Source organism: Pinus tabuliformis, chromosome J (genome assembly GCF_031772625.1).
Source record: "Pinus tabuliformis cultivar Carrire ecotype Pingquan chromosome J, CPIR1, whole genome shotgun sequence".
Lineage (NCBI taxonomy): Eukaryota > Viridiplantae > Streptophyta > Pinopsida > Pinales > Pinaceae > Pinus > Pinus tabuliformis.
The window spans coordinates 373,110,875-373,125,079 of NC_142295.1; positions in this window are offsets into that span (position 1 = coordinate 373,110,875).

A 14,205-nucleotide genomic window follows, 5' to 3' on the forward strand; every position below is an offset into this window, starting at 1 on the left:
GATAGGTGACGACGGAAGGTATAGTGTTTCAGGAGTGGGCACGGTTGCTTTTCAGAGGGAGCTTGGAACTCTCACCTTGACAGATGTGATGCATGTGCCTGGACTGAAGAAGAACTTGGTATCGGTCGCGATGTTGGAGGACAAAGGCTACGATGTTGTCTTCAATAAAGGAAAGGAATTCCTAAGAAACATAGCCACGGGTCAGACCAAGAGGATAGGGATTCGGGTGAAGAATCTCTATAAACTAGAGATAGATGATTGTGCAGTATTGAGTACGAAAGCAGAATTGGTGCAAAGCCAAGACACTGGTGAGTTGTGGCACAGGCAGTTGGGCCATTTGCATCATGGGGCTTTGAAGATAATGCAACAGATATCTACAAGACTTCCCAAAGGTAAAGTTGAGCAAGTTGAGACATGCAAAGGTTGTACCTTGGGAAATTAAACCAAGTCTTCCTTTCATGAATGAGACAGTCGAGCAGAGGCTATCTTAGAGCGAGTTAATATTAATTTGTGTGGACCATTCTCAATGGCATCCACAGTGAAGCAAAGGTATTATGTGATTTTCATTGATGACTATTCTTGTAAATGCTGAATTATTTCATGCAGAAGAAGGACCAAACCTTCACAAAGTTTTGTGAGTTCAAAGCTTTGGTCGAGAAAGTGTAAGGGAAGAAGATCAAGGCCTTGAGAAGCAACAACGGTGGAGAATATGTCTCTCAAGAGTTTAAGGACTTCTATGCAGTGGAAGGAATTAAACGAGAGTTGACGGAACCTCATAACCCACATCAGAACGAGGTGGCTGAGAGGAAGAACAAAACTATTGTAGGGGCAACACGGGTAATGCTGCATGACCAAGGCCTACCACTTCACTTGTGGGTTGTTGCATGCAACACAATGGTCTATTTGCAAAATATAAGCCTGCATCGTATACTTGGGATGAAGACACCAGAGGAAGCTTTCTCCGGTAAGAGACCAGATGTGGGTCACTTCAGGATCTTTGGCTCATCGGTACATTGCCATGTGACAAAGGATGCACGGAAGAAGCTTGAGTTGACAACAGAGTTGGGGATATTTGTGGGGTACACTGATACACCTCACAACTATCGGGTTTACTTGCCTACTAGTCGAAGGACAATGGTTCCCAGAGATCTCAAGTTTGATGAGCAGAAGGCCATGTGAGTTTCCCTTGAGCGGGAGCTACAACTATAGGCTGTGGAGGAGCCTCATACTGATGCGGAGTAGCCGCATGCAGATGTTCTAGGAGTGGAGACATCCACTCAAGCAGATTCTTCCAGAGATGGACAAAAGCACAGAAGAGAAGCTGACAGATTGTTGAAGGATGTGAGAGAGAATGTGGGAGCACCATCTTCTCAGCGCAGATAGAGGAGGTCACCTGATAGGTACACTGGATACATGGCCCTTGCTGGGGAATGTGTTGAGACCGAGCCATCTTCCTTTGAGGAAGCAGTGCAGCAGCCGATTTGTGTTGATGCTATGGTGGAGGAGTATGACTCCATAGTTCGTAATAGTGTTTGGGATGTGGTTCCGAGACTGGAGAACAAGTGAGTTGTGAGTTCTTGTTGGCTTTACAAGGTAAAGCAAGCTGCTGATGGTAGTGTGGAGAAGCATAAGGCAAGATTTGTTGCCCATGGTTTTTCACAGGTCGAGGGGATTGACAAGAATACTATTTGTTATTAAGTAAATATACATTATTATTGCATATAACTTATTAATTTAATGGACCATTATATTTAAATAATAAATAAAAATGATATATTTTAAAAGAAAGATCTAAATGACCATTAAATAATTATTATTAAATATATAAACTATTACCTAATAGTAATTTAATAACATTTATTTGTATTTAAATAATATTGGAATAATAAAAAATATGGATTATATAATGACCATTATAATTAAATAATAAATATGGATATTTTAATTATCAAATGAATTCTCCTAATAATAATGAATTTTATTTATTTGGTTTTAGATATACATAATCATTTATTTAAATTAACAAATTTACCTGTTTTAGCTATTTCTAAGAATGTTAATAATCAAATTGGTTGTTTGACTAAGATCATTAGGTCAAAATTAGCCATTGGCAATATAGCCGTTTGAGTCTTTGCACACTCTATTTATTCAAGCTAAGCCGGATTGGTTCTTCAACTTGTCCTGACGATGAACCACACTGGTTGGTTCGAAACGCGTCGACAAAAGATTGGTTATGTGATTTTGCCGAAGATTTCTAAACAATGTTATGGATCACAGAAGTCTAAATTCCTTAATAACTTCCCAAACATCATGTTTCATCCTTAAATCCCAAACATCATATCGGGAGTTGTTCCTCTCTTCGTCCACCAGGTCACTGCCCAGCGCAAGATGTGGACGCTCTTTGAACGATGGAATTCGTGTTGATCGCCACCCAGCTCGGCATAAATGCCATATTCACGTTGTTGTTAGTGTGACAGAAATTTATCCCTTTCTCTGTAAATTTTGTAGCTCTACTGATTGCCAGTGCCATTTTTCCAGTCTTCCATACGAGTAACGACGAGAGCTGAAGGAGAAACCAAGAGGCAATAAGTGGATGGGTTTGTCAATGAAACGACATGAATCCCTCAAATTCATGTGAATGGATTTGAAGAAATAAAATTAGCGCTGAAAGTTGGGCGCTTAAATTCAAATTTGAATTAAAATTCAAATAGAGTCATGAAATTAATGTCGCCACACTGCATTACTGTCAATACAGATTGATATACGTCGTAGTATTTAATGGATCATGTGCATCATACCATATCGTGGGTTGTATGACATGCACATCCTACCATATCGCGTGTTCATGAGTCTTAAGGTGCATTAAATAACAATGGTTCTCATCATGCCCAACTTTGGAACAATGTTGGCATATAGTTTTCTCATTTTCTTTCTTCACACTTGCATTTTTCTTTTCTTCCGTTTTCTATCTCTCTTTCTCCTTACTTTTAAATGGATTTTTCTTACTACCTTCTTTCTTAATGTTCTTTCCTCTTGCTTCAAAGTGCATGACTTGCACGCATACCTCATCTAAATTACTCGAATTGAACATAAGTATAGTATGTTTTTAGTAGAAATGTAAACCCCCAATATATTTCAACAATGTATCTTGGGAATTCAAGTTTACTCCTACAACAAAGCTCTCTTTCTAAATTCCTGGGTATAGTCTTGAATTGTTTGGCCCTTGAGCTGCCTAAAATTGTCTAAAATTTTGCGAATTCATAATGGCTTTTTGCATATAGGCTAAAGGATGAAATTGTCTTTTAATTGCACAAACAAATTCAACCCAAGAAATGGATATCTTACCAAGAATTTGTATTTCCTCTTGAGTCTTTGTTTCCCACCAGACTAATGTTGCTCCTTCTAGCCTCAATGAAGCCAACTGGATCTTTATGTCATCTTCTTGAAGGTTTTGAACTCTGCAATAAACCTCCAATTGTCGAATCCAATTGTCTAACTTTTCTGCATTCACCTCACCATTGTACATGGGAAGTTCAAACTTAATGTCTAATTTGAGTAAGGGAGTTTTTTCCTTTGGGCTTTTGAATGAGTATGAACAGTTTTAGTGGTGGAAGTGGAAGATGATGTTATTTGAAATGTTGAGGATGATGAAGATGATGAGGAAGATGATGAAGATGGTGGAGATGGAGGAGACTTCCCCCCATTACCCTTTGAATCCTTATTTTCATCTTTTTTATCTCTTGAGCTTCCCTCTCCATGTGGGGGCTTAAAACTCTCTCTAGCCATTCTAGTATTCCTCTCTTCATAGAGAACTCTAACCATGTCATTTAAATCATAGAAATATTTCTTGAATTCTTCCTCTTCTGAAAGTCCTTCAGTCTCTCTTGCTCCAGACATGATGGATTTGGATTCAAACTCAGCTTCTCGTACTACTTGTACCTCCTCAATCTCAATTGAAGGTAAAACTTGAGGAGCTTCAAGTGCAGCTGGGATTGGAACTTTGGGTGGAGATTGTGGCCTTGTGGATCTCCTTTTTCTAGGCATTACCTCAAGATTTGCAACCAATATTTTTCCTTCTCCTCTTTGCAACTTTAACCTTGTAAGCATCACAAATTTGCAACCATTAAAACCCTACTTGCGCAAAACTCTAGCAATCAAGCAAATAACCTCTTGCTCTGATACCAACTTGATTTGTGCTTGAATGCTAGTTTTTCTGTGCTAATATCAACTTCAGATTTATAAACAAATGCTTGTCAATTGCTTCATGTGCATAGGTTCCCTTATAGTGTTTGTGAATGAAAATAGGTAAATTTGATCAAGGTTTATGTTAAGTTCATGAGAAAAATAACATTAAAAAAAAAGTGTTAAACAACAACAATCAAATGTACAAAAAACCATCAAAATGAACACTTAACACATTGTTTTGATGAAGAAGTTCACCCCTCCTGGGCTACATCTCCTTGGTCTAGCTACCATGACTTGGGCCTCTCTATTAGCTAAAGAACGGAAAAATTGTTGTTTACGATGCTCTACTGCTCCTTAAACACACTTCAATGTGCTCAGAATTCCCAAATCAGCTAGGAACACCTTTTTTTATCTCAATTTGCTCGAATTTTGCCCAAGTTATGGTCAAAACAATTTTCCCTAGTAAACCTCCTCTAAACCTGGAGGAACTCGAGTGAACTCCACTAAAAATGGAGTTATCGCCGAAATAGGCGGGACCACCAAAATCTCTGCTAAATTTAATTGCAGTTTAATTCACGTTAAGCGCATTTAATTAATCACTAAATGTGATTAGCACAAATCCGCATTTTAATGGTAAACTGTTAGCCTTAATGTGGCGGTCTTCATCGAATAGGTCACATGGGTAGTATAAAATGCCACGGTTACATTTTAGTTGATGTGGTTTTATGGATAACCGTTAATCGTAGCCGTTATGGTGTGTTCACATGGGAGGGGGCTAGCGTGTGCATTGGCTCCCCCCAACCCCAACAACAAACATAATACAATTTAAATATAACTTGAAATCATATATAGTTAAGAACCACATCAGTGATGTAATGGTAAGTCGTTGTGTTTGTTGGGGGTGAGGTCACAAGTTTGACCTTATCAACCTGCCCATTATTTTTCATTGCGCGCAAATTGAACCTGACCTTTGGGGAGGGACACGTGGCGGCCTCTGGGCTTGCCACTTGTCCCCTTCTCATTGGTCCATTCCTTACCAATGAAATGAGCCACATCACCACACTCCAAAACAATCTCAACGCGATAGACTTCGCAGTGACTATACTTTTTTTTAAATTCTTGTGTTTGGCAAAGTAGACATAATGTGATATCTTCCTCATACGAGCTCGGTTTTCAGTGAAACAAGTTGTGTTGGAATCGTTTCGCCGAGACAGACGCAGTCGTTTACGTTTCGAGTGATTTTGAAAACTTTAATCTTTGAACTAAATACTAAGCACCTGATTATCTTAAGAAGAAACACATACTCCTAACCATTAAACCCACTCATATATTTTCTTTAATAATTTATTTGAAAATTACATATTCCATATATAAATATCTCTATTTTCATTTCATTTTTTCTAATATCAAATATTAATGTTTGCTTTTGAATAAATTTTTCCACATTCTTTATTGCACTTCTCTTTATTAAATATTTTTATATTTTCTAAATTATGAGAAAACATTTCATTTTTTAAATGTCACATTTGTTATAAAATTTCCCATATTTGGAATCTATATTTTTCAATATTATAAATTTCAAATATTTTTAATATATGTTATTTTAATTATTAAATTTCAAATATAATTTTTTCTATATTTATATTTTATTTTATAGAATATTTTTAATATTTTTTATATTTGTAATATTCATAAATTTTATTATTCTATTTATTTGTTTATTTTTTTCTAGTTAAATTTTTTCAATTATATATATGTATATAATTTTATTTAATAATTTATTTTAAAATCTCATATTTTGATTTATATTTTGTATTATTATTTTATATTTCAATATTTATAACTATATTTTAAAATATGTTTAAACCTGTATCTTTTATTTTTTTTATATTTGTATTTCTCTATTCAATATACAATATTTATAAATTCGTTTTCCTAAATGTTCACAATATTCTATAGTTATAATGCTTTTAGCTACACTGTTTTACGAATATTTAATGTTTTATCAACATTTAATGTTTAATGTTTTAATAATGTTTTTTGAATATTCAATGTTTTATCAATATTTAATGTTTAATGCTTTAATAATGTTTCGTTTATGTTTCATGTTTTATTAATCTTTAATTCATGTTCGACGCTTCATTTTTTTTATTATTATTAATGTTTAATATTTTATCATATTCCATGTTTAATGATTTATTAATTTTTAATGTTTAATGTTTTAATAATATTTTATTAATTTTTAATGGTTTATTAATTAATATTGTTTAATATTTTATCAGTTAATATTTAATATTTTAATAATGTTCTATTATCCCTCAACATGTTTTATTAATTAATATTTTATTAACGTTAAATGTTTAATGTTTTAATAATGTTTTATATTTTATATTTTATCAATGTCTACGTAATAATCTGTAACAGTGAATCTTTAATGTTTTATTATTTCTACAGTAGACATGCGTCACAGCTCATGTCTCTCATAAGCACATAAATGTTTTTCTTTGTGCAAACAACTCAAAGATACAAACTACTCCAATCATGAACTCATGAGTATATTTAATGTATATTTTTTAAAATATAAAAAATTTGGCTTGCTTTGAAAAATTGTTTACCAACCGATATTTAATTTACGGAAGGTGCTTGGGAATCGATATAACTATCTATCATCTTAGTTAATTATAATGATTAAGGGTTCAAAATTAACAAAATGTTATTGGACTCATGGATAGAACTTTGACTCAAATTCGATAATTTGTCCATTGAATAAAGTAAAACCATTAACATTCTGTGCTAAAATAATTAAAATAGGGTTTAGAGTTGCAGATGGTGACATTGTGCGTTAAAATAATTAAAATAGGGTTTAGAGTGGCAGATTGTGAAACTTCAAATTTGAAATTCTTAGTTAATTGGACACATTGGGACAAATTTACAGAGAGCGTCTTTCAATATCAAAAAATGAACCAGTAAAAAAAAGAGTTGTTTATAGTGCGATTTTTTGGAGTTTCCAGTGTCGAAATCTGGTGAAAATTTTGAGGTGAAATCTTGATTTGTGTTATTTAAACTAGTTTTTTGATTGTATATATGGATTCAGCACCATGAAAAACGCCTAGGGCACTTCTATTGTGTAGGGTTTACCCATCAATCTTGTGATTTCAATGAATTCCTGCCGGATTTTAGAGAAATTAGACCAGAAAAATCCATCAGAAAAGCTTCCAAAAAGTCGCACTAAAGGCAACTCCAAAAAAACGCTTTAATTATTAATGCAATTATTACGATTGGAGGACCGATTTTAGACATCTCTTTGACTATGCCTCTATGACAACAATTTAAAATAGGAGTTGCCTTTAGTGCAACTTTTTGGACTTTCCGGTGCCGAAATCCTGCAAAAAAAATTGAGATGAAAACTTCATTTGTGTTATTTAAACTTGTTTTTTGAATGTATATATGGATTCAACACCCTGAAAAACCCCTAGGGCACTTCTCTTTTGTAGGGGTTATCCATCAAGCTTGTGATTTCAATAAATTCCCACCGGATTTTAGAGAAATTAGGCCAAAAACCCACCGGAAAAGCTTCCAAAAAGTCACACTAAAGACAACTTGTTTAAAATGTGCATTTAGTGTTAGTGAGCTGCCGAGTGGGGCATCTCTTCACTATACTTTGATGTCAACAATTTAGAATGTGCATTTAGTGTTAGCCAACCACTGAGTGGGGCATCTCTTTCACTATGCCTTGATGACAACAATTTAAAATGTGCATACGGAAGCAATTCTTAAAAACAAGTCACTAAGTCACTCATTGGCTTAGTGATTAGCTTAATGCATGACCATGAGTATGTATGTGAATATATAAACCATAAGTTTCCAGTCGGCGCTACACCATTCTGACTTAACACCTATCTTGTAGTTAAAGCATAGTGTCCACCTACATCTGTTGAATACACATGTCCTGTAGTTAAAGCATATGATCCACCTACATCTATTGAATACACATGTCCTATAGTTAAAGCATACGATCCACCTACATCTATTGAATGCCACAAGATTTTGCAAGGAAAATTTTAAAATTCAAATGAAATGTGGGTGGACGGGACCGGGTGACATAAAATTTTAGCCTTTCCATTCATTACAAAAAATGCAACTGCGTTGAATGACAAGCTATTAATCTTTTCCGTGAACGAGGCCTACCACAATGGAAAGGGATTTGTTGACAGAGCCGCTCAGGGTTGGAATTTGGATTTCTCTTTACCTATCATACAATTTTTATTTTATTTTTTATGTTTTTGGCTCTTATGCTTCGTGTCAAGAAACGTTATGTTTAAAATTTTTCCCTTCAAGAGTAACATTCTTACAATAAATTGACATTTCACCAATAAATGCTTGATTATAAAATTATTCTTCAATAACATAATTATGTTAAATTTTCACATATTTATCATAAGGAAAAAAATGACAATAACACACAAATCATTTATTAAATCTGAAATTTTGGTTTGAAATTGCATGAAACACTCACAACAAAGTATTTAGAAATTGAAATCAAATGTCCTTTCCGCTAACATGCCATAGCATTTGTATATATGATATATGACTAAGGATATTTTATGGGACATATAAGATGACTAAAATAGTAAAACTATTGGATGTTATCAATAAAAAATCAAAAGTAGCTTAATTAATATGGTTTATGTTATTATTTACTTAATCTAATATATACTAGTGGATCTAAAGATAAAATACATTTTACCATATATAATTTAGCATTGCTTTGGATAATGAGATATACACTAATTTTAACAAGAATGAATGCATAGTATTTGAACCTTTTAAAAATTAAAAGACTTAAATTATGTTAAATGGACATTGTAGATATCTTAACATCATTTTATAAGATTATGTTATGGTTTCCTCCACTAATACATTCTTAGAGCACAAACACTTATAAGTATTTAATGTGGTAAAAGCATGCTCCGATCAAATCTTTCCTTCTATTTATCACCAAATTGTAGTAAAATCATTATATATAAACAAAAAAAACATTGTGTATTAAAGTAACATTGAATAAAATCATAAGAAACTCACTCTAAAAGGGTTCCAAATCTTATCTAACTAGTTTATTTTTTAGACAAAAGAATTTCATAGAAAATTCAAAATAATTTTCATCTTGGTGTATTATTTAGAGACTGTACCCTTTAATCTAACTTGTAGACATATCAACTAAAAACTAAATATATTTAAATTAGAATATTTTGACAAATACAATTATGGAGGTTTCAACAAAAAATGTTGGACATTTGAAATATGTTTATTTTTCTTATTGAAAGTATATAATCAATCCTACGTAGAGTACTTGATGGTTATCCGTTACATATATTTCAACTGTCATTTAAAAACAGCAATTTATATTATACCCCTAGAATATTTAGATTCGCAATAAGACTAAGTTCCATGCAAATTAGGATATAATTTTTGACATTATCTAATATAAGGTTTGATATAAAACAAAAATATATGACACCCTAAAAGGGCACAACGTCCAATTTTTAGATCCATCTAATAAGAGAAATTCATTTTACAACAAATTATTAGTTGTTCAAATTGGTGTCACAAATTACAAATTTCTAAATTTCATTGCTCCAGTGATAATGTAAGCAATGAAATGCCTCAAGTTGCATGGAAGCTATGCATTAAATCCAAATAAAGATGGAGATATCTATGCATTAAATCCAAATAAAGATGGAGATTGGATATTTATGCCAAACAATCTCCCCATATTTAACTGCATCTTGAGAAACATAAAGGGAAAGCTGTTATGTCATAGTAGCAAAATGCTCCAATCTAAATGTGTCACATCTTTTACTCCATTTTTAAAAGGGATGGTAAGATGTGGGCCACCTATGTATAGGAAATATAAATGGACAAAATATATAATCAACATCTCATTCTCTAATATGTGGTGTGGTGGGGCCTTCAATATTATAGAACTTTATTCTCTTAAGATTAATTTGACATAAAAATGCAATACTTTGACCTTAATTATACTAGATAAAAATATATCATGTTGGACTTCAAATTTGTTTTGTCATAAATATGTTTATTGTTTGGATTCCTTATATTTTTAATTCTTATCTATGTTTAATAGGTTTTAGATTAAAATAAATATATGCTTTTTAAAATGATGGGGAGATAAGGTTTGAAAAGACTTGTCTACTCATGTTTGCACCTAAACAAAACAAGGTATTAAAAATTATTACTCAAATACAATATTAAAAAAAATTCTTATTTAATTGAGGTATTTTTTTATTGATTATTTAATTTAGGGAAGTTTATCTAAATATGTTAGAATGATTATCATTACTAATTAAATTATTTCTTATCCATGAAAGGACTTATTTTTAATAGTTTTTTTGGTTAATTTTAATCAAATCTTGTAGGGATTTTTTATTTTTAGATTGCTAAATCCACTTATGCATTCAAAATTTATTTTAAATAACAAAAAGTCACAATCTTGCTTAAAATTGTATGACATGGTGAAAATAGCTATTTCATATATAAATTGAAGTGTACCTTTTTCTCTAGAGTTTAAAAGAAAATAAATTCTCTTATAATAAATTCAATTAAAATCATAATTTATTTTTAATATAAATGTTAAAATTTTCAAATAAAAGAAAATAAACCTTATCATACTAATTAAAAAACACTAATTCCAATCATTATTCATATCAATATTTTAGTTTAAATATATTCAAAATTGAGGTTACCCTCTAAATCTTCCCTAGCAACACAACATGAAAATCTCTCTCCATATGCATCTCCACACAATCAATTATTCATTACTGCTTGCAAATACCAATGTTCAAATAAATCGCATTAGTCTTAAACCCGAGATACCCAATTTGAAAAAAAAAAAAAAAACCTAGTTGACTTTTTTTTAATGAATTGGTCAGGTGGACTATTTACATGGGCCATTGTAAAGTTGTATTTATCTGGTGAATATATATATATATATAGATATTCACAAGTTATATATATAGTTGTATTTAACTTGTGAATATATATATATATATATATATATATATATATATATATATATATATATATATATATATATAGAGAGAGAGAGAGAGAGAGAGAGAGAGAGAGAGAGAATGCATGAGTCTTCCGTTTAGGCAAGACAACTTTTGTCAACTAACTAAAACTTATTGTAATTAATCATAACGATGTTAACTCCGATCATAAATTCATAGCTAACCTTCGTTCTCTTTCCCGACTCATCTCTAGTGAGACTTATTCTTGCCTTTTTCCCTTGAGCTATTGTCGTTGGATTTCCAATGGATGTAACATGTTCTATTCCCACAATTTGAAAAAATCTATCCACTCGAGTAAAGGCCGACACGATGCTTGAGATGTAATGACTTTGGCATTACTGGCCTTCCTCAGTTGAACCTAAACGCATTTTGCAACGACCTCTTGCAAATTAGCCCCGCGTCTCCTGAAGCAATGCTCCTCGGAAGCCTCCAGTGGTTGTAGCAAAGGAAAGATTTCTTTAAATCTGTGATTAGTGTTATTGTTGGCGGTGCATTTCCTCATGGGATTCACTTCCCATAAAGTTGAAGATGATTCCAGAGGATGGTTACTTGTGGCGGTCTCCACAAAATAGACCAATATAATCCCTTTAAATTTTCAAGTGATCCACTAAATTAACCACACGCATCAAATAATTTATTTACTTCAACTCTGAGGTTACACCCTCAGAAATGGCAGAGAATCTACAACCAGACATTCACCAAAAGCCCGTTTTGTGATTTGGTGATTGCAAAATAACGATTCTGTAATGCGGAATAAACACTTAAAAGAATAAAAAAAACTTAATACCCAATAAATCATACCTCCGGCCATTGATGCTACTCACACTCCGATACCAGACTTTCTGCTACGCTTGAGGCAGTCCACTTCCCTTTTTTTTTCTTATGTGTTTACAATGGCGTTAGCACGATCAAAACCGACAGTCTCTTCTTATCTTGAAGTTGAGCCCTCAGCTAGATATTTCTCTGTAGGCACATTTTCTCGGGACCTGAGAACCCATATTCTTGATTTTCTCCTGCGAATCTATGACCTAAAGGTTCCAAGCTTGCTTTTCAAGTTCGATTGTTGCTTATGTGCAGGATGGTTCTACCCACGCACTACCCATACACAAAATATTTCATAAAACCCCCCTCATGAATTACTTGTAATTTATAAGCTCATGGCAGCACGAGAATGAGAGAACAAAACTCTACGAAGAATCAACAGTCACATGCGCCTCAAAAAAGGAGATTGATGCAATGCTTTGCATATGACTCCCTTAGTTTTACAAAATTGACCCAAAATCTCTCATCCGTGTGGCACATCCAAGCTCTGTTCTCTCTAATTTGATGGTGTAAGGCTGAAGGGGATTGAGTGAGTGAGCTTGGGGACCAAACAAAAGTATTTATAGCCAAGCTTCCATCAAGCTTTAGTTGGCTATGTGTCAAGTGTTCCACATAACATGGTAGAGAACTGCAGTGGGAGTAATGGACCACTCTAGGAGCTCCCAACAATAAATTAATTAACTGCAGATGGTTTCCGTAATTGAAGTAATCGATGGCAGACCGTTTCCAAACCATCAGCGGCTGTTAAGGGAGCCAACTCGGCAGTAGTTATGGGAGCTAACATTCTCCCACTTGTTCCATACTTCCAATCTTAATGTCTCATCTTAAAACCTATTGATAATCTGTATTAAGTAATAGATACATGAATCATGGCGATAAGTCCTCTAATGACGAGTATTATCTTCCATGTATTACTATGTATTTATTCTTATTATGATTTATGTGGCAACAATTTCTTAATGAATAAACCTTATATTTATTCTTGGTCCTACACAGATGAATTCTCTCAAATCAAATTAAGGTGCACATAAATATGAGGAAAACATCACAATAATTAAGAATTTCATTAAAATAACATTGTCCATACAATGAGAAACTACATAATGGAACCAAGTCCCATATTCATTACATGATCCTTGAATTTAAACAGTGGCATGCCCTTAGTCAAAGGATCAACGATCATCAACTCAGTGCTGATGTTCTCAATGACCACTTTCTTTTCTTTAACACGTTCCCTTATATCTAAATACTTAATGTCGATGTGTTTATTTCGACTCCCACTTTTATTGTTTTTAGCCATAAAAACAACAGCTGAATTGTCACAATACATTCTCAATGGCTTAGAGATAGAATCCATAATTCTAAGTCCAGAAATGAAACTCTTAAGCCATACACCATGTAAAGTAGCCTCAAAACAGGAGATGAACTCGGCTTCCATAGTGGAAGTGGCAATCAAGGTCTGCTTGGCACTCCTCCATGATACAACTCCACCGGCCATCATAAAAATGTATCCTGATGTTGATTTGCGTGAATCAACACATCCAGCAAAGTCAGAATCTGAGTAGCCAGTAACTTCCAAATTGTCCGTCTGTCTATAAATAAGCATGTAGTTTTTGGTTCCTTGAAGGTACCTCATTACTTTCTTTGCAACTCTCCAGTGGTCTAAACTTGGATCACTCTGATATTGTCCCAACATTCCCACAACAAATGCAATGTCGGGTCTTGTGCAGACCTGAGCATACATTAGGCTTCCGACAGCAGAAGCATATGGAATGTTCTTCATTTGTTCCCTTTCAAAATCATTCTTTGGGCATTGGTTGAAATTAAACCTATCACCCCTCACAATGGGAGCTACACTTGGTGAACAATCCTTCATCCGAAATCTCTCTAAAATTTTATTAATATAGGTTTCGTGAGACAGACCCAAGATGCCTTGAAATATTTCTCTATGGATCTTAATGCCAATGACATAAGATACCTCACCCATATCCTTCATATCAAAATTTTTAGAGAGGAATTGTTTCACCTCATGCAACGAACTCTTATCTTTGGTTTCTAGCAAAATGTCATCCACATATAAAACAAGAAAACAGATTTTACTCCCACTAAC